Genomic DNA, 25629 nt, shown 5'->3' on the forward strand with positions numbered 1-25629 from the left:
TGAAAGGTCCAATGGTGCGCCTGCCGGATTGAATGGTACCTCCATTTTTACTTTTAAACACAGCTCCTTTCTGTTCTCATTATTGGCTGTTACCCCTTTCCGTCTCACCAGCAGGTAGAGGGTACACAGTTCTCTAAAACCCCTTCAGGATTTATTGTTTGTTGACTTTTTGCTGATGATCAGTCGACTGGTGTAAGTTGAAACTTTTTGTAGATTAGATTGCATGCGTCTAACACTCCCTGAGGTTGAGCTTTTATCCATTTTCCTTTTTTTTTAAAAAGAGTGTGAGTAAAACATAACTCTTCATAATCTCTTCTTGAAACATTTGCCTGTTTTGAATTTTTTTGTCCATTCCCACCTTCAGCACATTTTTTTAGGGCAGGTGTCCTTTAGAGCCCTGAGTCCTTGTGAATGTTAAGTGAGCATTAGCTGTGAGTTTAAAGCTGCTCTTGCAGGAGACAGCCACAAGGTGGCAGCGTTTCTCCTTTACCAAATTTGGTTACTACGGAAACAGAGCCTTAATGGAAGTGGTGTTCTAGGTTGTATATTAGAATGGAATGTGCCAGGAAAAAGCCCTTTAAGTTTATGTCTGATTACTTCTTGTTCATATTTGTAATTTACTTTTATTTTTTCTCCCAGCAAATTTGATTACAATGGTTTGATTGCTCTAGGTGTGCAAGATGTGGTTCTTTCACACATATACATGTATCTATTCTTCCTCGAATCCTTTTCCCATGTCGGGTTATGACACAATGTTGAGTAGTCTTCTCCTGGTCTTCCGTACGTCTTTGGTGGTTATATATTTCACATGGTTTGTATATCTCTGTTAACCCCAATATGATAATGTATCCAATCCTCATCCCTTTCTATATGGTGAACCATAAGTTTTTTTCATGAATCTGTGATTGCCTTTCTCTGTGGAAATATCTACATTGGCATCAATTTTTAAGTAACTCCTAAAAGTGAATTGATAGCATATGTGTCTCTTGCTTTCTCACTTACTACAGGTGGCGTGATTACATCTAGACTCATCCATGGTGCTGCAAATGGCATTGTTTCATTTTTTTCACTAGCGAATATTCCATCTGTACATGGAGGAGTTCTTCTTTGTCCACCCATCTGTTGGTAGACTTTTTGGTTACTTCCATATGCTGGCTATTGTAATACTGTGCCATGCAGATTTGCCTGCCTGTGTCTTTACAATTCTCTCTTCTTAGATTATAGGTCGAGGAGTGGGCCTGCTGGATCATATGGTAGCTCAATGTTTACCTTTTTAAGGCACCTCCATTCTGCTGTCATTCGTAGCCCTCTCCAACTTACGTCCCACTTGAATTTGAGGGTATGCATTTCTCCACAACACCTTCAGCATTTATTGTTTGTAGTTTCCTTGCTGATGGTTATTCTGACAAGTGTGAGCTGATACCTCTTTGTGGTTGAATTTGCATGTGCCTCATAATCCGGTGAAATTGAGCTTTAAGGCATGTCCTTTTTATTTTTCAAGCTGTGATTACTCCTTAGTTCTTCAAAGTGATCTCTTAAAATATGTGTCACATTTTGAAATGTTTTGGCCATTACCTCCCTCAAGACATTTTGAGGGCAGGTTTCATTTACAATCCGGCAGTACTTGTTCCTATGAAATGACCATGATCACAGGCTTTAAAGCTGCTTTTGCAGGTAACTGCCAGAGGGTGGCAGCCTTTCTATGTTCCCCACCCTTGTACCTAGGGAAAAGCCCTTGTGGCCTGTGGTGTTTCTCGGTTATAAATTACAGTGGAGTGTGCCCGGACAAACCCACACAAGCTGATGTCTCCTGAATTTTGTTGGTTTTTTAAATGTAATTTTTATTTTTTATTAGAGTAATTTCCCACTGGGTACGTGGAGCACTTCTACTTTGTGCATTCCTCGGTTGATGGACATTTTCATTGCTTCCAGGTGTTGGCTATGGTAAATGTTGTTGGAGTGCTGGATTGCCAGCCTGTGACTTTTTGATTCTCATTTTCACAGGTGATAGGCCCAGCAGTGGGTGTGATTGACTGACTGGTAGCACCGTGTTTTCCTTTTCAAAGCACCTTCTTTGTGTTTTCATTACTGGCACTTACCACGTCCCCCTTAGAATCGAGGGTACGCATTTCTCCACAATCGCTTCAGCATTTATTGTTTGCCGCATTTATGCTAATGGCCGTACTGGCTGCTGTGAGCTGATAGGTTTTTGTAATTTGGGTTTGCATGTCTTTGAAAATTCATAAAACTCATCATTTTTCTCCACCGTTTACTTTTCTGTTAAAAAAAAGGAAACAGTTGGGAGTACAATATATCTCTTGAAATTGTCTTCTTGGAAGGTTGCCCTATTTTGAAATTTTTGGTCGATTTTCCACCCCAGAATTTTTTTAGAGAGCAGGTGTCATTTCCCGAACTGCAAGTTTGGTGAATATTTAGTGACCTTTAGCAATGGGTTTAAAGCTGCTGTTGTGGGAAGTGGCCTCAAGAACGCAGCATTTCTCCATTCCCAAATCTGGGTAGTGGGGCAGCAGAGCCTTTCTGGCAGTCGTGTTCCTAGGTTGTAAATTAAATTGGAATGTGCATGGAGAAACCCCCATACTTTTATGTCTCTTTATTTCTTCTTGGATTTAAAATTTTTTTTTAATTGGGGTAAAGCTTAGAATATTGTTTGTCCTAGGTGTACACAATCTGGTTCATTTGTACATTATATATTTCTATTCAAGTACAGATCCTCTTCCCATGTAAAATGTTACAGAGGGATCCACAGACCTCCCTTGCTACATGGTCGGTCTTTTTGAGATATGTATATAATATGTGTTTGTATAGATATAGCAACACTAATCTTAATTTATCCATTCTCCCCACCTTTCCTTTTAGATGAGCATAGTTTGTTTTCTAAGTCTGTGAGTGTCTTTCTCTGTGGAAATATATTCATTTGTATCAGTTATTAGATAACGCCTATAAGTGATATCATAGAATACAGGTCTTTGGTTTCCGAGTTACCTCATGTTTCGTGATTATCTCCAGACTCATTTGTGGTGCCTCAAAGAGCAATGGTTCATTGTTTTCCATGGCTAATATCCCATTGTGTACATGGACCACTTCTTCTTTATCCATTCACCTGTTCTTGGACATTTTGATTGCTTCACTGTCTTGGCTATTGTGAATAAGGCTGCACTGCAGCTTTTGCGGCCTGTGTCTTCTCGATTCTTGTCTTCTCAGGTGAAAGGTCCAATGGTGCGCCTGCCGGATTGAATGGTACCTCCATTTTTACTTTTAAACACAGCTCCTTTCTGTTCTCATTATTGGCTGTTACCCCTTTCCGTCTCACCAGCAGGTAGAGGGTACACAGTTCTCTAAAACCCCTTCAGGATTTATTGTTTGTTGACTTTTTGCTGATGATCAGTCGACTGGTGTAAGTTGAAACTTTTTGTAGATTAGATTGCATGCGTCTAACACTCCCTGAGGTTGAGCTTTTATCCATTTTCCTTTTTTTTAAAAAGAGTGTGAGTAAAACATAACTCTTCATAATCTCTTCTTGAAACATTTGCCTGTTTTGAATTTTTTTGTCCATTCCCACCTTCAGCACATTTTTTTAGGGCAGGTGTCCTTTAGAGCCCTGAGTCCTTGTGAATGTTAAGTGAGCATTAGCTGTGAGTTTAAAGCTGCTCTTGCAGGAGACAGCCACAAGGTGGCAGCGTTTCTCCTTTACCAAATTTGGTTACTACGGAAACAGAGCCTTAATGGAAGTGGTGTTCTAGGTTGTATATTAGAATGGAATGTGCCAGGAAAAAGCCCTTTAAGTTTATGTCTGATTACTTCTTGTTCATATTTGTAATTTACTTTTATTTTTTATCCCAGCAAATTTGATTACAATGGTTTGATTGCTCTAGGTGTGCAAGATGTGGTTCTTTCACACATATACATGTATCTATTCTTCCTCGAATCCTTTTCCCATGTAGGGTTATGACACAATGTTGAGTAGTCTTCTCCTGGTCTTCCGTACGTCTTTGGTGGTTATATATTTCACATGGTTTGTATATCTCTGTTAACCTCAATATGATAATGTATCCAATCCTCATCCCTTTCTATATGGTGAACCATAAGTTTTTTTCATGAATCTGTGATTGCCTTTCTCTGTGGAAATATCTACATTGGCATCAATTTTTAAGTAACTCCTAAAAGTGAATTGAAAGCATATGTGTCTTTTGCTTTCTCACTTACTACAGGTGGCGTGATTACATCTAGACTCATCCATGGTGCTGCAAATGGCATTGTTTCATTTTTTTCACTAGCGAATATTCCATCTGTACATGGAGGAGTTCTTCTTTGTCCACCCATCTGTTGGTAGACTTTTTGGTTACTTCCATATGCTGGCTATTGTATTACTGTGCCATGCAGATTTGCCTGCCTGTGTCTTTCCAATTCTCTCTTCTTAGATTATAGGTCGAGGAGTGGGCCTGCTGGATCATATGGTAGCTCAATGTTTACCTTTTTAAGGCACCTCCATTCTGCTGTCATTCGTAGCCCTCTCCAACTTACGTCCCACTTGAATTTGAGGGTATGCATTTCTCCACAACACCTTCAGCATTTATTATTTGTAGTTTCCTTGCTGATGGTTATTCTGACAAGTGTGAGCTGATACCTCTTTGTGGTTGAATTTGCATGTGCCTCATAATCCGGTGAAATTGAGCTTTAAGGCATGTCCTTTTTATTTTTCAAGCTGTGATTACTCCTTAGTTCTTCAAAGTGATCTCTTAAAATATGTGTCACATTTTGAAATGTTTTGGCCATTACCTCCCTCAAGACATTTTGAGGGCAGGTTTCATTTACAATCCTGCAGTACTTGTTCCTATGAAATGACCATGAGCACAGGCTTTAAAGCTGCTTTTGCAGGTAACTGCCAGAGGGTGGCAGCCTTTCTATGTTCCCCACCCTGGTACCTAGGGAAAAGCCCTTGCGGCCTGTGGTGTTTCTCGGTTATAAATTAGAGTGGAGTGTGCCCGGACAAACCCACACAAGCTGATGTCTCCTGAATTTTGTTGGTTTTTTAAATGTAATTTTTATTTTTTATTAGAGTAATTTCCCACTGGGTACGTGGAGCACTTCTACTTTGTGCATTCCTCGGTTGATGGACATTTTCATTGCTTCCAGGTGTTGGCTATGGTAAATGTTGTTGGAGTGCTGGATTGCCAGCCTGTGACTTTTTAATTCTCATTTTCTCAGGTGATAGGCCCAGCAGTGGGTGTGATTGATTGACTGGTAGCACCGTGTTTCCCTTTTCAAAGCACCTTCTTTGTGTTTTCTTTAGTGCCTCTTACCGCGTCCCCCTTAGAATCCAGGGTACGCATTCCTCCACAATCGATTTAGCATTTATTGTTTGCAGCATTTATGCTAATGGCCCTACTGGCTGCTGTGAGCTGATAGGGTTTTGTAATTTGGGTTTGCATGTCTTTGAAAATTCGTAAAACTCACCATTTTTCTCCACCGTTTTCTTTTCTGTTAAAAAAAGGAAACAATTGGGAGTACAATATAACTCTTGAAATTCTCTTCTTGGAAGGTTGCCGTCTTTTGAATTTTTTGGTCGATTTTCCACCCCAGAGTTTTTTTAGAGAGTAGGTGTCATTTCCCGAACTGCAACATTGGTGAATATTTAGTGACATTTAGCAATGGGTTTAAAGCTGCTGTTGTGGGAAGTGGCCTCAAGCAGGCAGCATTTCTCCATTCCCAAGTCTGGGTAGTAGGGCAGCAGAGCCTTTCTGGAAGTCGTGTTGCTAGGTTGTAAATTACATTGTAATGTGCATGGAGAAAGCCCCATAAGTTTATGTGTCATTATTTGTTCTTGTATTTTAAAAGTGTTTTAATTGGGGTAAAGCTTAGAATATTGTTTGTCCTAGGTGTACACAATCTGGTTCATTTGTACATTATATATGTCTATTCAAGTACAGATCCTCTTCCCATGTAAAATGTTACTGAGGGTTCCGCAGACCTCACTTGCTATATGGTCGGTCTTTTTGAGATATGTTTATAATATGTGTTTGTATACATATAGTAACACTAATCTTAATTTATCCCTTCCCCCCACCTTTCCTTTTAGATGAGCACAGTTTGTTTTCTAAGTCTGTGAGTGTCTTTCTCTGTGGAAATATGTTCATTTGTGTCAGTTATTAGATAACGCCTATAAGTGATATCATAGAATATAGGTCTTTTGCTCTCCGACTTACCTCATGTTTCGTGATTATCTCCAGACTCATTTGTGGTGCCTCAGAGAGCAATGGTTCATTGTTTTCCATGGCTAATATTCCATTGTGTACATGGACCACTTCTTCTTTATCCATTCACCTGTTGTTGGGCATTTTCATTGCTTCACTGTCTTGGCTATTGTGAATAAGGCTGCACTGCAGCTTTTGCGGCCTGAGTCTTCTCGATTCTTGTCTTCTCAGGTGAGAGGTCCAATGGTGCGCCTGCTGGCTTGAATGGTACCTCCATTTTTACTTTTAAACACAGCTCCTTTCTGTTATCATTATTGGCTGTTACCCCTTTACGGCTCACCAGCAGGTAGAGGGTACACAGTTCTCTAAAACCCCTTCAGCATGTATTGTTTGTAGACTTTTTGCTGATGGTCAGTCGACTGGTGTAAGTTGAAACTTTTTATAGAATAGATTGCATGGGTCTAACACTCCCTGAGGTTGAGCTTTTATCCATTTTCCTTTTTTTTAAAACACCGTGAGTAAAACTTAACTCTTCATACTCTCTTCTTGAAACATTTGCCTGTTTTGAATTTTTTTGTCCATTCCCTCCTTCAGCACATTTTTTTTAGGGCAGGTGTCCTTTACAGCCCTGAGTCCTTGTGTATGTTAAGTGAGCATTAGCTGTGAGTTTAAAGCTGCTCTTGCAGGAAACGGCCACAAGGTGGCAGCATTTCTCCTTTTCCAAATTTCGTAACTAGGGAAACAGAGGCTTAATGGAAGTGGTGTTCTAGGTTGTAAATTAGAATGGAATGTGTCAGGAAAAAGCCCTTTAAGTTTATGTCTGATTACTTCTTGTTCCTATTTGTAATTTACTTTTTATTCTTTATCCCAGCACATTTGATTACAATGGTTTGTTTTTTCTAGGTGTGCAAGATGTGCTTCTTTCACACATATACATGTATCTATTCTTCCACGCATCCTTTTCCCATGTAGGTCATGACACAATGTTGAGTAGTCTTCTCCTGGTCTTCCGTACGTCTTTGTTGATTATATATTTCACATGGTTTGTATATCTCTGTTAACCCCGATATGGTAATGTATCCAATCCTCATCCCTTTCTATTTGGTGAACCATAAGATTTTTCTAATGAATCTCTGATTGCCTTCCTCTGTGGAAATATCTTCACTGGTATCAATTTTTAAGTAACTCCTAAAAGTGATATGATAGGATATGTGTCTTTTGCTTTCTCACTTACTACAGGTGGCGTGCTTACGTCTAGACTCATGTATGGGCTGCAAATGGCATTGTTTCATTTTTTTCACTAGCGAATATTCCATCTGTACATGGAGGAGTTCTTCTTTGTCCACCCATCTGTTGGTGGACTTTTTGGTTACTTCCATATCTTGGCTATTGTAATACTGTGCCATGCAGATTTGCCTGCCTGTGTCTTTCCAATTCTCTCTTCTTAGATTATAGGTCGAGGAGTGAGCCTGCTGGATCATATGGTAGCTCAATGTTTACCTTTTTAAGGCACCTCCATTCTGCTCTCATTTGTGGCCCTTTCCAACTTACGTCCCCCTTGAAGTTGAGGGTACGCATTTCTCCACAACACCTTCAGCATTTTTGTCTGTAGATTTCTTGTTAATGGTTATTCTGACAATTGTGAGCTGATACCTTTCTGTGGTTGAATTCGCACGTGCCTCATAATCCGTTGAAATTGAGCTTTAAGGCATGTCCTTTTTATTTTTCAAGCTGTGATTACCCCTTAGTTCTTCAAATTGTTCTCTTAAAGTATGCGTCACATTTTGAAATGTTTTGGCCATTACCTCCCTCAAGACATTTTGAGGGCAGGTTTCATTTACAGTTCTGCAGTACTTGTTCCTATGAAATGACCATTAGCACAGGCTTTAATGCTGCTTTTGCAGATAACTGCCAGAGGGTGGCAGCCTTTCTATGTTCCCCACCCTGGTAACTAGGGAGAAGCCCTTGCGGCCTGTGGTGTTTCTCGGTTATAAATTAGAGTGGAGTGTGCCCGGACAAACCCACACAAGCTGATGTCTCCTTACTTTTGTTGGAGTTTTAAATTTAATTTTTATTTTTTATTGGAGTAATTTTCCACCGTGGACGTGGACCACTTCTACTTTGTGCATTCCTCGGTTGATGGACATTTTCATTGCTTCCAAGCGTTGGCTATGGTAAATATTGTTGGAGTGCAGGATTGCCAGCCTGTGACTTTTTGATTCTCATTTTCACAGGTGATAGGCCCAGCAGTGGGTGTGATTGACTGACTGGTAGCACCGTGTTTTCCTTTTCAAAGCACCTTCTTTGTGTTTTCATTACTGGCACTTACCACGTCCCCCTTAGAATCGAGGGTACGCATTTCTCCACAATCGCTTCAGCATTTAATGTTTGCCGCATTTATGCTAATGGCCGTACTGGCTGCTGTGAGCTGATAGGTTTTTGTAATTTGGGTTTGCATGTCTTTGAAAATTCATAAAACTCATCATTTTTCTCCACCGTTTACTTTTCTGTTAAAAAAAAGGAAACAGTTGGGAGTACAATATATCTCTTGAAATTGTCTTCTTGGAAGGTTGCCCTATTTTGAAATTTTTGGTCGATTTTCCACCCCAGAATTTTTTTAGAGAGCAGGTGTCATTTCCCGAACTGCAAGTTTGGTAAATATTTAGTGACCTTTAGCAATGGGTTTAAAGCTGCTGTTGTGGGAAGTGGCCTCAAGAAGGCAGCATTTCTCCATTCCCAAATCTGGGTAGTGGGGCAGCAGAGCCTTTCTGGCAGTCGTGTTCCTAGGTTGTAAATTAAATTGGAATGTGCATGGAGAAACCCCCATACTTTTATGTCTCTTTATTTCTTCTTGGATTTAAAATTTTTTTTTAATTGGGGTAAAGCTTAGAATATTGTTTGTCCTAGGTGTACACAATCTGGTTCATTTGTACATTATATATTTCTATTCAAGTACAGATCCTCTTCCCATGTAAAATGTTACAGAGGGATCCACAGACATCCCTTGCTACATGGTCGGTCTTTTTGAGATATGTATATAATATGTGTTTGTATAGATATAGCAACACTAATCTTAATTTATCCATTCTCCCCACCTTTCCTTTTAGATGAGCATAGTTTGTTTTCTAAGTCTGTGAGTGTCTTTCTCTGTGGAAATATATTCATTTGTGTCAGTTATTAGATAACGCCTATAAGTGATATCATAGAATACAGGTCTTTGGTTTCCGAGTTACCTCATGTTTCGTGATTATCTCCAGACTCATTTGTGGTGCCTCAAAGAGCAATGGTTCATTGTTTTCCATGGCTAATATCCCATTGTGTACATGGACCACTTCTTCTTTATCCATTCACCTGTTCTTGGACATTTTGATTGCTTCACTGTCTTGGCTATTGTGAATAAGGCTGCACTGCAGCTTTTGCGGCCTGTGTCTTCTCGATTCTTGTCTTCTCAGGTGAAAGGTCCAATGGTGCGCCTGCCGGATTGAATGGTACCTCCATTTTTACTTTTAAACACAGCTCCTTTCTGTTCTCATTATTGGCTGTTACCCCTTTCCGTCTCACCAGCAGGTAGAGGGTACACAGTTCTCTAAAACCCCTTCAGGATTTATTGTTTGTTGACTTTTTGCTGATGATCAGTCGACTGGTGTAAGTTGAAACTTTTTGTAGATTAGATTGCATGCGTCTAACACTCCCTGAGGTTGAGCTTTTATCCATTTTCCTTTTTTTTTAAAAAGAGTGTGAGTAAAACATAACTCTTCATAATCTCTTCTTGAAACATTTGCCTGTTTTGAATTTTTTTGTCCATTCCCACCTTCAGCACATTTTTTTAGGGCAGGTGTCCTTTAGAGCCCTGAGTCCTTGTGAATGTTAAGTGAGCATTAGCTGTGAGTTTAAAGCTGCTCTTGCAGGAGACAGCCACAAGGTGGCAGCGTTTCTCCTTTACCAAATTTGGTTACTACGGAAACAGAGCCTTAATGGAAGTGGTGTTCTAGGTTGTATATTAGAATGGAATGTGCCAGGAAAAAGCCCTTTAAGTTTATGTCTGATTACTTCTTGTTCATATTTGTAATTTACTTTTATTTTTTCTCCCAGCAAATTTGATTACAATGGTTTGATTGCTCTAGGTGTGCAAGATGTGGTTCTTTCACACATATACATGTATCTATTCTTCCTCGAATCCTTTTCCCATGTCGGGTTATGACACAATGTTGAGTAGTCTTCTCCTGGTCTTCCGTACGTCTTTGGTGGTTATATATTTCACATGGTTTGTATATCTCTGTTAACCCCAATATGATAATGTATCCAATCCTCATCCCTTTCTATATGGTGAACCATAAGTTTTTTTCATGAATCTGTGATTGCCTTTCTCTGTGGAAATATCTACATTGGCATCAATTTTTAAGTAACTCCTAAAAGTGAATTGATAGCATATGTGTCTCTTGCTTTCTCACTTACTACAGGTGGCGTGATTACATCTAGACTCATCCATGGTGCTGCAAATGGCATTGTTTCATTTTTTTCACTAGCGAATATTCCATCTGTACATGGAGGAGTTCTTCTTTGTCCACCCATCTGTTGGTAGACTTTTTGGTTACTTCCATATGCTGGCTATTGTAATACTGTGCCATGCAGATTTGCCTGCCTGTGTCTTTCCAATTCTCTCTTCTTAGATTATAGGTCGAGGAGTGGGCCTGCTGGATCATATGGTAGCTCAATGTTTACCTTTTTAAGGCACCTCCATTCTGCTGTCATTCGTAGCCCTCTCCAACTTACGTCCCACTTGAATTTGAGGGTATGCATTTCTCCACAACACCTTCAGCATTTATTGTTTGTAGTTTCCTTGCTGATGGTTATTCTGACAAGTGTGAGCTGATACCTCTTTGTGGTTGAATTTGCATGTGCCTCATAATCCGGTGAAATTGAGCTTTATGGCATGTCCTTTTTATTTTTCAAGCTGTGATTACTCCTTAGTTCTTCAAAGTGATCTCTTAAAATATGTGTCACATTTTGAAATGTTTTGGCCATAACCTCCCTCAAGACATTTTGAGGGCAGGTTTCATTTACAATCCTGCAGTACTTGTTCCTATGAAATGACCATGATCACAGGCTTTAAAGCTGCTTTTGCAGGTAACTGCCAGAGGGTGGCAGCCTTTCTATGTTCCCCACCCTGGTACCTAGGGAAAAGCCCTTGTGGCGTGTGGTGTTTCTCGGTTATAAATTAGAGTGGAGTGTGCCCGGACAAACCCACACAAGCTGATGTCTCCTGAATTTTGTTGGTTTTTTAAATGTAATTTTTATTTTTGATTAGAGTAATTTCCCACTGGGTACGTGGAGCACTTCTACTTTGTGCATTCCTCGGTTGATGGACATTTTCATTGCTTCCAGGTGTTGGCTATGGTAAATGTTGTTGGAGTGCTGGATTGCCAGCCTGTGACTTTTTAATTCTCATTTTCTCAGGTGATAGGCCCAGCAGTGGGTGTGATTGATTGACTGGTAGCACCGTGTTTCCCTTTTCAAAGCACCTTCTTTGTGTTTTCTTTAGTGCCTCTTACCACGTCCCCCTTAGAATCGAGGGTACGCATTCCTCCACAATCGATTTAGCATTTATTGTTTGCAGCATTTATGCTAATGGCCCTACTGGCTGCTGTGAGCTGATAGGGTTTTGTAATTTGGGTTTGCATGTCTTTGAAAATTCGTAAAACTCACCATTTTTCTCCACCGTTTTCTTTTCTGTTAAAAAAAGGAAACAATTGGGAGTACAATATAACTCTTGAAATTCTCTTCTTGGAAGGTTGCCGTCTTTTGAATTTTTTGGTCGATTTTCCACCCCAGAGTTTTTTTAGAGAGTAGGTGTCATTTCCCGAACTGCAACATTGGTGAATATTTAGTGACATTTAGCAATGGGTTTAAAGCTGCTGTTGTGGGAAGTGGCCTCAAGCAGGCAGCATTTCTCCATTCCCAAGTCTGGGTACTAGGGCAGCAGAGCCTTTCTGGAAGTCGTGTTCCTAGGTTGTAAATTAAATTGAAATGTGCATGGAGAAACCCCCATACTTTTATGTCTCTTTATTTCTTCTTGGATTTAAAATTTTTTTTTAATTGGGGTAAAGCTTAGAATATTGTTTGTCCTAGGTGTACACAATCTGGTTCATTTGTACATTATATATTTCTATTCAAGTACAGATCCTCTTCCCATGTAAAATGTTACAGAGGGATCCACAGACCTCCCTTGCTACATGGTCGGTCTTTTTGAGATATGTATATAATATGTGTTTGTATAGATATAGCAACACTAATCTTAATTTATCCATTCTCCCCACCTTTCCTTTTAGATGAGCATAGTTTGTTTTCTAAGTCTGTGAGTGTCTTTCTCTGTGGAAATATATTCATTTGTATCAGTTATTAGATAACGCCTATAAGTGATATCATAGAATACAGGTCTTTGGTCTCCGAGTTACCTCATGTTTCGTGATTATCTCCAGACTCATTTGTGGTGCCTCAAAGAGCAATGGTTCATTGTTTTCCATGGCTAATATCCCATTGTGTACATGGACCACTTCTTCTTTATCCATTCACCTGTTCTTGGACATTTTGATTGCTTCACTGTCTTGGCTATTGTGAATAAGGCTGCACTGCAGCTTTTGCGGCCTGTGTCTTCTCGATTCTTGTCACCAATGGTGCGCCTGCCGGATTGAATGGTACCTCCATTTTTACTTTTAAACACAGCTCCTTTCTGTTCTCATTATTGGCTGTTACCCCTTTCCGTCTCACCAGCAGGTAGAGGGTACACAGTTCTCTAAAACCCCTTCAGGATTTATTGTTTGTTGACTTTTTGCTGATGATCAGTCGACTGGTGTAAGTTGAAACTTTTTGTAGATTAGATTGCATGCGTCTAACACTCCCTGAGGTTGAGCTTTTATCCATTTTCCTTTTTTTTAAAAAGAGTGTGAGTAAAACATAACTCTTCATAATCTCTTCTTGAAACATTTGCCTGTTTTGAATTTTTTTGTCCATTCCCACCTTCAGCACATTTTTTTAGGGCAGGTGTCCTTTAGAGCCCTGAGTCCTTGTGAATGTTAAGTGAGCATTAGCTGTGAGTTTAAAGCTGCTCTTGCAGGAGACAGCCACAAGGTGGCAGCGTTTCTCCTTTACCAAATTTGGTTACTACGGAAACAGAGCCTTAATGGAAGTGGTGTTCTAGGTTGTATATTAGAATGGAATGTGCCAGGAAAAAGCCCTTTAAGTTTATGTCTGATTACTTCTTGTTCATATTTGTAATTTACTTTTATTTTTTATCCCAGCAAATTTGATTACAATGGTTTGATTGCTCTAGGTGTGCAAGATGTGGTTCTTTCACACATATACATGTATCTATTCTTCCTCAAATCCTTTTCCCATGTAGGGTTATGACACAATGTTGAGTAGTCTTCTCCTGGTCTTCCGTACGTCTTTGGTGGTTATATATTTCACATGGTTTGTATATCTCTGTTAACCTCAATATGATAATGTATCCAATCCTCATCCCTTTCTATATGGTGAACCATAAGTTTTTTTCATGAATCTGTGATTGCCTTTCTCTGTGGAAATATCTACATTGGCATCAATTTTTAAGTAACTCCTAAAAGTGAATTGAAAGCATATGTGTCTCTTGCTTTCTCACTTACTACAGGTGGCGTGATTACATCTAGACACATCCATGGTGCTGCAAATGGCATTGTTTCATTTTTTTCACTAGCGAATATTCCATCTGTACATGGAGGAGTTCTTCTTTGTCCACCCATCTGTTGGTAGACTTTTTGGTTACTTCCATATGCTGGCTATTGTATTACTGTGCCATGCAGATTTGCCTGCCTGTGTCTTTCCAATTCTCTCTTCTTAGATTATAGGTCGAGGAGTGGGCCTGCTGGATCATATGGTAGCTCAATGTTTACCTTTTTAAGGCACCTCCATTCTGCTGTCATTTGTAGCCCTCTCCAACTTACGTCCCACTTGAATTTGAGGGTATGCATTTCTCCACAACACCTTCAGCATTTATTGTTTGTAGTTTCCTTGCTGATGGTTATTCTGACAAGTGTGAGCTGATACCTCTTTGTGGTTGAATTTGCATGTGCCTCATAATCCGGTGAAATTGAGCTTTAAGGCATGTCCTTTTTATTTTTCAAGCTGTGATTACTCCTTAGTTCTTCAAAGTCATCTCTTAAAATATGTGTCACATTTTGAAATGTTTTGGCCATTACCTCCCTCAAGACATTTTGAGGGCAGGTTTCATTTACAATCCTGCAGTACTTGTTCCTATGAAATGACCATGAGCACAGGCTTTAAAGCTGCTTTTGCAGGTAACTGCCAGAGGGTGGCAGCCTTTCTATGTTCCCCACCCTGGTACCTAGGGAAAAGCCCTTGCGGCTTGTGGTGTTTCTCGGTTATAAATTAGAGTGGAGTGTGCCCGGACAAACCCACACAAGCTGATGTCTCCTGAATTTTGTTGGTTTTTTAAATGTAATTTTTATTTTTGATTAGAGTAATTTCCCACTGGGTACGTGGAGCACTTCTACTTTGTGCATTCCTCGGTTGATGGACATTTTCATTGCTTCCAGGTGTTGGCTATGGTAAATGTTGTTGGAGTGCTGGATTGCCAGCCTGTGACTTTTTAATTCTCATTTTCTCAGGTGATAGGCCCAGCAGTGGGTGTGATTGATTGACTGGTAGCACCGTGTTTCCCTTTTCAAAGCACCTTCTTTGTGTTTTCTTTAGTGCCTCTTACCACGTCCCCCTTAGAATCGAGGGTACGCATTCCTCCACAATCGATTTAGCATTTATTGTTTGCAGCATTTATGCTAATGGCCCTACTGGCTGCTGTGAGCTGATAGGGTTTTGTAATTTGGGTTTGCATTTCTTTGAAAATTCGTAAAACTCACCATTTTTCTCCATCGTTTTCTTTTCTGTTAAAAAAAGGAAACAATTGGGAGTACAATATAACTCTTGAAATTCTCTTCTTGGAAGGTTGCCGTCTTTTGAATTTTTTGGTCGATTTTCCACCCCAGAGTTTTTTTAGAGAGTAGGTGTCATTTCCCGAACTGCAACATTGGTGAATATTTAGTGACATTTAGCAATGGGTTTAAAGCTGCTGTTGTGGGAAGTGGCCTCAAGCAGGCAGCATTTCTCCATTCCCAAGTCTGGGTAGTAGGGCAGCAGAGCCTTTCTGGAAGTCGTGTTGCTAGGTTGTAAATTACATTGTAATGTGCATGGAGAAAGCCCCATAAGTTTATGTGTCATTATTTGTTCTTGTATTTTAAAAGTGTTTTAATTGGGGTAAAGCTTAGAATATTGTTTGTCCTAGGTGTACACAATCTGGTTCATTTGTACATTATATATGTCTATTCAAGTACAGATCCTCTTCCCATGTAAAATGTTACTGAGGGTTCCGCAGACCTCACTTGCTATATGGTCGGTCTTTTTGAGATATGTTTATAATATGTGTTTGTATACATATAGTAACACTAATCTTAATTTATCCCTTCCCCCCACCTTTCCTTTTAGATGAGCACAGTTTGTTTTCTAAGTCTGTGAGTGTCTTTCTCTGTGGAAATATGTTCATTTGTGTCACTTATTAGATAACGCCTATAAGTGATATCATAGAATATAGGTCTTTTGCTCTCCGACTTACCTCATGTTTCGTGATTATCTCCAGACTCATTTGTGGTGCCTCAGAGAGCAATGGTTCATTGTTTTCCATGGCTAATATTCCATTGTGTACATGGACCACTTCTTCTTTATCCATTCACGTGTTGTTGGGCATTTTCATTGGTTCACTGTCTTGGCTATTGTGAATAAGGCTGCACTGCAGCTTTTGCGGCCTGAGTCTTCTCGATTCTTGTCTTCTCAGGTGAGAGGTCCAATGGTGCGCCTGCTGGCTTGAATGGTACCTCCATTTTTACTTTTAAACACAGCTCCTTTCTGTTATCATTATTGGCTGTTACCCCTTTACGGCTCACCAGCAGGTAGAGGGTACACAGTTCTCTAAAACCCCTTCAGCATGTATTGTTTGTAGACTTTTTGCTGATGGTCAGTCGACTGGTGTAAGTTGAAACTTTTTATAGAATAGATTGCATGGGTCTAACACTCCCTGAGGTTGAGCTTTTATCCATTTTCCTTTTTTTTAAAACACCGTGAGTAAAACTTAACTCTTCATACTCTCTTCTTGAAACATTTGCCTGTTTTGAATTTTTTTGTCCATTCCCTCCTTCAGCACATTTTTTTTAGGGCAGGTGTCCTTTACAGCCCTGAGTCCTTGTGTATGTTAAGTGAGCATTAGCTGTGAGTTTAAAGCTGCTCTTGCAGGAAACGGCCACAAGGTGGCAGCATTTCTCCTTTTCCAAATTTCGTAACTAGGGAAACAGAGGCTTAATGGAAGTGGTGTTCTAGGTTGTAAATTAGAATGGAATGTGTCAGGAAAAAGCCCTTTAAGTTTATGTCTGATTACTTCTTGTTCATATTTGTAATTTACTTTTTATTCTTTATCCCAGCACATTTGATTACAATGGTTTGTTTTTTCTAGGTGTGCAAGATGTGCTTCTTTCACACATATACATGTATCTATTCTTCCACGCATCCTTTTCCCATGTAGGTCATGACACAATGTTGAGTAGTCTTCTCCTGGTCTTCCGTACGTCTTTGTTGATTATATATTTCACATGGTTTGTATATCTCTGTTAACCCCAATATGGTAATGTATCCAATCCTCATCCCTTTCTATTTGGTGAACCATAAGATTTTTCTAATGAATCTCTGATTGCCTTCCTCTGTGGAAATATCTTCACTGGTATCAATTTTTAAGTAACTCCTAAAAGTGATATGATAGGATATGTGTCTTTTGCTTTCTCACTTACTACAGGTGGCGTGCTTACGTCTAGACTCATGTATGGGCTGCAAATGGCATTGTTTCATTTTTTTCACTAGCGAATATTCCATCTGTACATGGAGGAGTTCTTCTTTGTCCACCCATCTGTTGGTGGACTTTTTGGTTACTTCCATATCTTGGCTATTGTAATACTGTGCCATGCAGATTTGCCTGCCTGTGTCTTTCCAATTCTCTCTTCTTAGATTATAGGTCGAGGAGTGAGCCTGCTGGATCATATGGTAGCTCAATGTTTACCTTTTTAAGGCACCTCCATTCTGCTCTCATTTGTGGCCCTTTCCAACTTACGTCCCCCTTGAAGTTGAGGGTACGCATTTCTCCACAACACCTTCAGCATTTTTGTCTGTAGATTTCTTGTTAATGGTTATTCTGACAATTGTGAGCTGATACCTTTTTGTGGTTGAATTTGCATGTGCCTCATAATCCGGTGAAATTGAGCTTTAAGGCATGTCCTTTTTATTTTTCAAGCTGTGATTACTCCTTAGTTCTTCAAAGTGATCTCTTAAAATATGTGTCACATTTTGAAATGTTTTGGCCATTACCTCCCTCAAGACATTTTGAGGGCAGGTTTCATTTACAATCCTGCAGTACTTGTTCCTATGAAATGACCATGAGCACAGGCTTTAAAGCTGCTTTTGCAGGTAACTGCCAGAGGGTGGCAGCCTTTCTATGTTCCCCACCCTTGTACCTAGGGAAAAGCCCTTGTGGCCTGTGGTGTTTCTCGGTTATAAATTACAGTGGAGTGTGCCCGGACAAACCCACACAAGCTGATGTCTCCTGAATTTTGTTGGTTTTTTAAATGTAATTTTTATTTTTTATTAGAGTAATTTCCCACTGGGTACGTGGAGCACTTCTACTTTGTGCATTCCTCGGTTGATGGACATTTTCATTGCTTCCAGGTGTTGGCTATGGTAAATGTTGTTGGAGTGCTGGATTGCCAGCCTGTGACTTTTTGATTCTCATTTTCACAGGTGATAGGCCCAGCAGTGGGTGTGATTGACTGACTGGTAGCACCGTGTTTTCCTTTTCAAAGCACCTTCTTTGTGTTTTCATTACTGGCACTTACCACGTCCCCCTTAGAATCGAGGGTACGCATTTCTCCACAATCGCTTCAGCATTTATTGTTTGCCGCATTTATGCTAATGGCCGTACTGGCTGCTGTGAGCTGATAGGTTTTTGTAATTTGGGTTTGCATGTCTTTGAAAATTCATAAAACTCATCATTTTTCTCCACCGTTTACTTTTCTGTTAAAAAACAGGAAACAGTTGGGAGTACAATATATCTCTTGAAATTGTCTTCTTGGAAGGTTGCCCTATTTTGAAATTTTTGGTCGATTTTCCACCCCAGAATTTTTTTAGAGAGCAGGTGTCATTTCCCGAACTGCAAGTTTGGTAAATATTTAGTGACCTTTAGCAATGGGTTTAAAGCTGCTGTTGTGGGAAGTGGCCTCAAGAAGGCAGCATTTCTCCATTCCCAAATCTGGGTAGTGGGGCAGCAGAGCCTTTCTGGCAGTCGTGTTCCTAGGTTGTAAATTAAATTGGAATGTGCATGGAGAAACCCCCATACTTTTATGTCTCTTTATTTCTTCTTGGATTTAAAATTTTTTTTTAATTGGGGTAAAGCTTAGAATATTGTTTGTCCTAGGTGTACACAATCTGGTTCATTTGTACATTATATATTTCTATTCAAGTACAGATCCTCTTCCCATGTAAAATGTTACAGAGGGATCCACAGACCTCCCTTGCTACATGGTCGGTCTTTTTGAGATATGTATATAATATGTGTTTGTATAGATATAGCAACACTAATCTTAATTTATCCATTCTCCCCACCTTTCCTTTTAGATGAGCATAGTTTGTTTTCTAAGTCTGTGAGTGTCTTTCTCTGTGGAAATATATTCATTTGTGTCAGTTATTAGATAACGCCTATAAGTGATATCATAGAATACAGGTCTTTGGTTTCCGAGTTACCTCATGTTTCGTGATTATCTCCAGACTCATTTGTGGTGCCTCAAAGAGCAATGGTTCATTGTTTTCCATGGCTAATATCCCATTGTGTACATGGACCACTTCTTCTTTATCCATTCACCTGTTCTTGGACATTTTGATTGCTTCACTGTCTTGGCTATTGTGAATAAGGCTGCACTGCAGCTTTTGCGGCCTGTGTCTTCTCGATTCTTGTCTTCTCAGGTGAAAGGTCCAATGGTGCGCCTGCCGGATTGAATGGTACCTCCATTTTTACTTTTAAACACAGCTCCTTTCTGTTCTCATTATTGGCTGTTACCCCTTTCCGTCTCACCAGCAGGTAGAGGGTACACAGTTCTCTAAAACCCCTTCAGGATTTATTGTTTGTTGACTTTTTGCTGATGATCAGTCGACTGGTGTAAGTTGAAACTTTTTGTAGATTAGATTGCATGCGTCTAACACTCCCTGAGGTTGAGCTTTTATCCATTTTCCTTTTTTTTTAAAAAGAGTGTGAGTAAAACATAACTCTTCATAATCTCTTCTTGAAACATTTGCCTGTTTTGAATTTTTTTGTCCATTCCCACCTTCAGCACATTTTTTTAGGGCAGGTGTCCTTTAGAGCCCTGAGTCCTTGTGAATGTTAAGTGAGCATTAGCTGTGAGTTTAAAGCTGCTCTTGCAGGAGACAGCCACAAGGTGGCAGCGTTTCTCCTTTACCAAATTTGGTTACTACGGAAACAGAGCCTTAATGGAAGTGGTGTTCTAGGTTGTATATTAGAATGGAATGTGCCAGGAAAAAGCCCTTTAAGTTTATGTCTGATTACTTCTTGTTCATATTTGTAATTTACTTTTATTTTTTCTCCCAGCAAATTTGATTACAATGGTTTGATTGCTCTAGGTGTGCAAGATGTGGTTCTTTCACACATATACATGTATCTATTCTTCCTCGAATCCTTTTCCCATGTCGGGTTATGACACAATGTTGAGTAGTCTTCTCCTGGTCTTCCGTACGTCTTTGGTGGTTATATATTTCACATGGTTTGTATATCTCTGTTAACCCCAATATGATAATGTATCCAATCCTCATCCCTTTCTATATGGTGAACCATAAGTTTTTTTCATGAATCTGTGATTGCCTTTCCCTGTGGAAATATCTACATTGGCATCAATTTTTAAGTAACTCCTAAAAGTGAATTGATAGCATATGTGTCTCTTGCTTTCTCACTTACTACAGGTGGCGTGATTACATCTAGACTCATCCATGGTGCTGCAAATGGCATTGTTTCATTTTTTTCACTAGCGAATATTCCATCTGTACATGGAGGAGTTCTTCTTTGTCCACCCATCTGTTGGTAGACTTTTTGGTTACTTCCATATGCTGGCTATTGTAATACTGTGCCATGCAGATTTGCCTGCCTGTGTCTTTCCAATTCTCTCTTCTTAGATTATAGGTCGAGGAGTGGGCCTGCTGGATCATATGGTAGCTCAATGTTTACCTTTTTAAGGCACCTCCATTCTGCTGTCATTCGTAGCCCTCTCCAACTTACGTCCCACTTGAATTTGAGGGTATGCATTTCTCCACAACACCTTCAGCATTTATTGTTTGTAGTTTCCTTGCTGATGGTTATTCTGACAAGTGTGAGCTGATACCTCTTTGTGGTTGAATTTGCATGTGCCTCATAATCCGGTGAAATTGAGCTTTAAGGCATGTCCTTTTTATTTTTCAAGCTGTGATTACTCCTTAGTTCTTCAAAGTGATCTCTTAAAATATGTGTCACATTTTGAAATGTTTTGGCCATTACCTCCCTCAAGACATTTTGAGGGCAGGTTTCATTTACAATCCGGCAGTACTTGTTCCTATGAAATGACCATGATCACAGGCTTTAAAGCTGCATTTGCAGGTAACTGCCAGAGGGTGGCAGCCTTTCTATGTTCCCCACCCTTGTACCTAGGGAAAAGCCCTTGTGGCCTGTGGTGTTTCTCGGTTATAAATTACAGTGGAGTGTGCCCGGACAAACCCACACAAGCTGATGTCTCCTGAATTTTGTTGGTTTTTTAAATGTAATTTTTATTTTTTATTAGAGTAATTTCCCACTGGGTACGTGGAGCACTTCTACTTTGTGCATTCCTCGGTTGATGGACATTTTCATTGCTTCCAGGTGTTGGCTATGGTAAATGTTGTTGGAGTGCTGGATTGCCAGCCTGTGACTTTTTGATTCTCATTTTCACAGGTGATAGGCCCAGCAGTGGGTGTGATTGACTGACTGGTAGCACCGTGTTTTCCTTTTCAAAGCACCTTCTTTGTGTTTTCATTACTGGCACTTACCACGTCCCCCTTAGAATCGAGGGTACGCATTTCTCCACAATCGCTTCAGCATTTATTGTTTGCCGCATTTATGCTAATGGCCGTACTGGCTGCTGTGAGCTGATAGGTTTTTGTAATTTGGGTTTGCATGTCTTTGAAAATTCGTAAAACTCATCATTTTTCTCCACCGTTTACTTTTCTGTTAAAAAAAAGGAAACAGTTGGGAGTACAATATATCTCTTGAAATTGTCTTCTTGGAAGGTTGCCCTATTTTGAAATTTTTGGTCGATTTTCCACCCCAGAATTTTTTTAGAGAGCAGGTGTCATTTCCCGAACTGCAAGTTTGGTAAATATTTAGTGACCTTTAGCAATGGGTTTAAAGCTGCTGTTGTGGGAAGTGGCCTCAAGAAGGCAGCATTTCTCCATTCCCAAATCTGGGTAGTGGGGCAGCAGAGCCTTTCTGGCAGTCGTGTTCCTAGGTTGTAAATTAAATTGGAATGTGCATGGAGAAACCCCCATACTTTTATGTCTCTTTATTTCTTCTTGGATTTAAAATTTTTTTTTAATTGGGGTAAAGCTTAGAATATTGTTTGTCCTAGGTGTACACAATCTGGTTCATTTGTACATTATATATTTCTATTCAAGTACAGATCCTCTTCCCATGTAAAATGTTACAGAGGGATCCACAGACCTCCCTTGCTACATGGTCGGTCTTTTTGAGATATGTATATAATATGTGTTTGTATAGATATAGCAACACTAATCTTAATTTATCCATTCTCCCCACCTTTCCTTTTAGATGAGCATAGTTTGTTTTCTAAGTCTGTGAGTGTCTTTCTCTGTGGAAATATATTCATTTGTGTCAGTTATTAGATAACGCCTATAAGTGATATCATAGAATACAGGTCTTTGGTTTCCGAGTTACCTCATGTTTCGTGATTATCTCCAGACTCATTTGTGGTGCCTCAAAGAGCAATGGTTCATTGTTTTCCATGGCTAATATCCCATTGTGTACATGGACCACTTCTTCTTTATCCATTCACCTGTTCTTGGACATTTTGATTGCTTCACTGTCTTGGCTATTGTGAATAAGGCTGCACTGCAGCTTTTGCGGCCTGTGTCTTCTCGATTCTTGTCTTCTCAGGTGAAAGGTCCAATGGTGCGCCTGCCGGATTGAATGGTACCTCCATTTTTACTTTTAAACACAGCTCCTTTCTGTTCTCATTATTGGCTGTTACCCCTTTCCGTCTCACCAGCAGGTAGAGGGTACACAGTTCTCTAAAACCCCTTCAGGATTTATTGTTTGTTGACTTTTTGCTGATGATCAGTCGACTGGTGTAAGTTGAAACTTTTTGTAGATTAGATTGCATGCGTCTAACACTCCCTGAGGTTGAGCTTTTATCCATTTTCCTTTTTTTTAAAAAGAGTGTGAGTAAAACATAACTCTTCATAATCTCTTCTTGAAACATTTGCCTGTTTTGAATTTTTTTGTCCATTCCCACCTTCAGCACATTTTTTTAGGGCAGGTGTCCTTTAGAGCCCTGAGTCCTTGTGAATGTTAAGTGAGCATTAGCTGTGAGTTTAAAGCTGCTCTAGCAGGAGACAGCCACAAGGTGGCAGCGTTTCTCCTTTACCAAATTTGGTTACTACGGAAACAGAGGCTTAAAGGAAGTGGTGTTCTAGGTTGTATATTAGAATGGAATGTGCCAGGAAAAAGCCCTTTAAGTTTATGTCTGATTACTTCTTGTTCATATTTGTAATTTACTTTTATTTTTTATCCCAGCAAATTTGATTACAATGGTTTGATTGCTCTAGGTGTGCAAGATGTGGTTCTTTCACACATATACATGTATCTATTCTTCCTCGAATCCTTTTCCCATGTCCGGTTATGACACAATGTTGAGTAGTCTTCTCCTGGTCTTCCGTACGTCTTTGGTGGTTATATATTTCACATGGTTTGTATATCTCTGTTAACCCCAATATGATAATGTATCCAATCCTCATCCCTTTCTATATGGTGAACCATAAGTTTTTTTCATGAATCTGTGATTGCCTTTCTCTGTGGAAATATCTACATTGGCATCAATTTTTAAGTAACTCCTAAAAGTGAATTGAAAGCATATGTGTCTCTTGCTTTCTCACTTACTACAGGTGGCGTGATTACATCTAGACTCATCCATGGTGCTGCAAATGGCATTGTTTCATTTTTTTCACTAGCGAATATTCCATCTGTACATGGAGGAGTTCTTCTTTGTCCACCCATCTGTTGGTAGACTTTTTGGTTACTTCCATATGCTGGCTATTGTATTACTGTGCCATGCAGATTTGCCTGCCTGTGTCTTTCCAATTCTCTCTTCTTAGATTATAGGTCGAGGAGTGGGCCTGCTGGATCATATGGTAGCTCAATGTTTACCTTTTTAAGGCACCTCCATTCTGCTGTCATTCGTAGCCCTCTCCAACTTACGTCCCACTTGAATTTGAGGGTATGCATTTCTCCACAACACCTTCAGCATTTATTATTTGTAGTTTCCTTGCTGATGGTTATTCTGACAAGTGTGAGCTGATACCTCTTTGTGGTTGAATTTGCATGTGCCTCATAATCCGGTGAAATTGAGCTTTAAGGCATGTCCTTTTTATTTTTCAAGCTGTGATTACTCCTTAGTTCTTCAAAGTGATCTCTTAAAATATGTGTCACATTTTGAAATGTTTTGGCCATTACCTCCCTCAAGACATTTTGAGGGCAGGTTTCATTTACAATCCTGCAGTACTTGTTCCTATGAAATGACCATGAGCACAGGCTTTAAAGCTGCTTTTGCAGGTAACTGCCAGAGGGTGGCAGCCTTTCTATGTTCCCCACCCTGGTACCTAGGGAAAAGCCCTTGCGGCCTGTGGTGTTTCTCGGTTATAAATTAGAGTGGAGTGTGCCCGGACAAACCCACACAAGCTGATGTCTCCTGAATTTTGTTGGTTTTTTAAATGTAATTTTTATTTTTTATTAGAGTAATTTCCCACTGGGTACGTGGAGCACTTCTACTTTGTGCATTCCTCGGTTGATGGACATTTTCATTGCTTCCAGGTGTTGGCTATGGTAAATGTTGTTGGAGTGCTGGATTGCCAGCCTGTGACTTTTTAATTCTCATTTTCTCAGGTGATAGGCCCAGCAGTGGGTGTGATTGATTGACTGGTAGCACCGTGTTTCCCTTTTCAAAGCACCTTCTTTGTGTTTTCTTTAGTGCCTCTTACCACGTCACCCTTAGAATCGAGGGTACGCATTCCTCCACAATCGATTTAGCATTTATTGTTTGCAGCATTTATGCTAATGGCCCTACTGGCTGCTGTGAGCTGATAGGGTTTTGTAATTTGGGTTTGCATGTCTTTGAAAATTCGTAAAACTCACCATTTTTCTCCACCGTTTTCTTTTCTGTTAAAAAAAGGAAACAATTGGGAGTACAATATAACTCTTGAAATTCTCTTCTTGGAAGGTTGCCGTCTTTTGAATTTTTTGGTCGATTTTCCACCCCAGAGTTTTTTTACAGAGTAGGTGTCATTTCCCGAACTGCAACATTGGTGAATATTTAGTGACATTTAGCAATGGGTTTAAAGCTGCTGTTGTGGGAAGTGGCCTCAAGCAGGCAGCATTTCTCCATTCCCAAGTCTGGGTAGTAGGGCAGCAGAGCCTTTCTGGAAGTCGTGTTGCTAGGTTGTAAATTACATTGTAATGTGCATGGAGAAAGCCCCATAAGTTTATGTGTCATTATTTGTTCTTGTATTTTAAAAGTGTTTTAATTGGGGTAAAGCTTAGAATATTGTTTGTCCTAGGTGTACACAATCTGGTTCATTTGTACATTATATATGTCTATTCAAGTACAGATCCTCTTCCCATGTAAAATGTTACTGAGGGTTCCGCAGACCTCACTTGCTATATGGTCGGTCTTTTTGAGATATGTTTATAATATGTGTTTGTATACATATAGTAACACTAATCTTAATTTATCCCTTCCCCCCACCTTTCCTTTTAGATGAGCACAGTTTGTTTTCTAAGTCTGTGAGTGTCTTTCTCTGTGGAAATATGTTCATTTGTGTCAGTTATTAGATAACGCCTATAAGTGATATCATAGAATATAGGTCTTTTGCTCTCCGACTTACCTCATGTTTCGTGATTATCTCCAGACTCATTTGTGGTGCCTCAGAGAGCAATGGTTCATTGTTTTCCATGGCTAATATTCCATTGTGTACA

The sequence above is a fragment of the Eschrichtius robustus genome, chromosome 9, assembly GCF_028021215.1.
Source record: "Eschrichtius robustus isolate mEscRob2 chromosome 9, mEscRob2.pri, whole genome shotgun sequence".
In the NCBI taxonomy this organism is placed as follows: Eukaryota; Metazoa; Chordata; class Mammalia; order Artiodactyla; family Eschrichtiidae; genus Eschrichtius; species Eschrichtius robustus.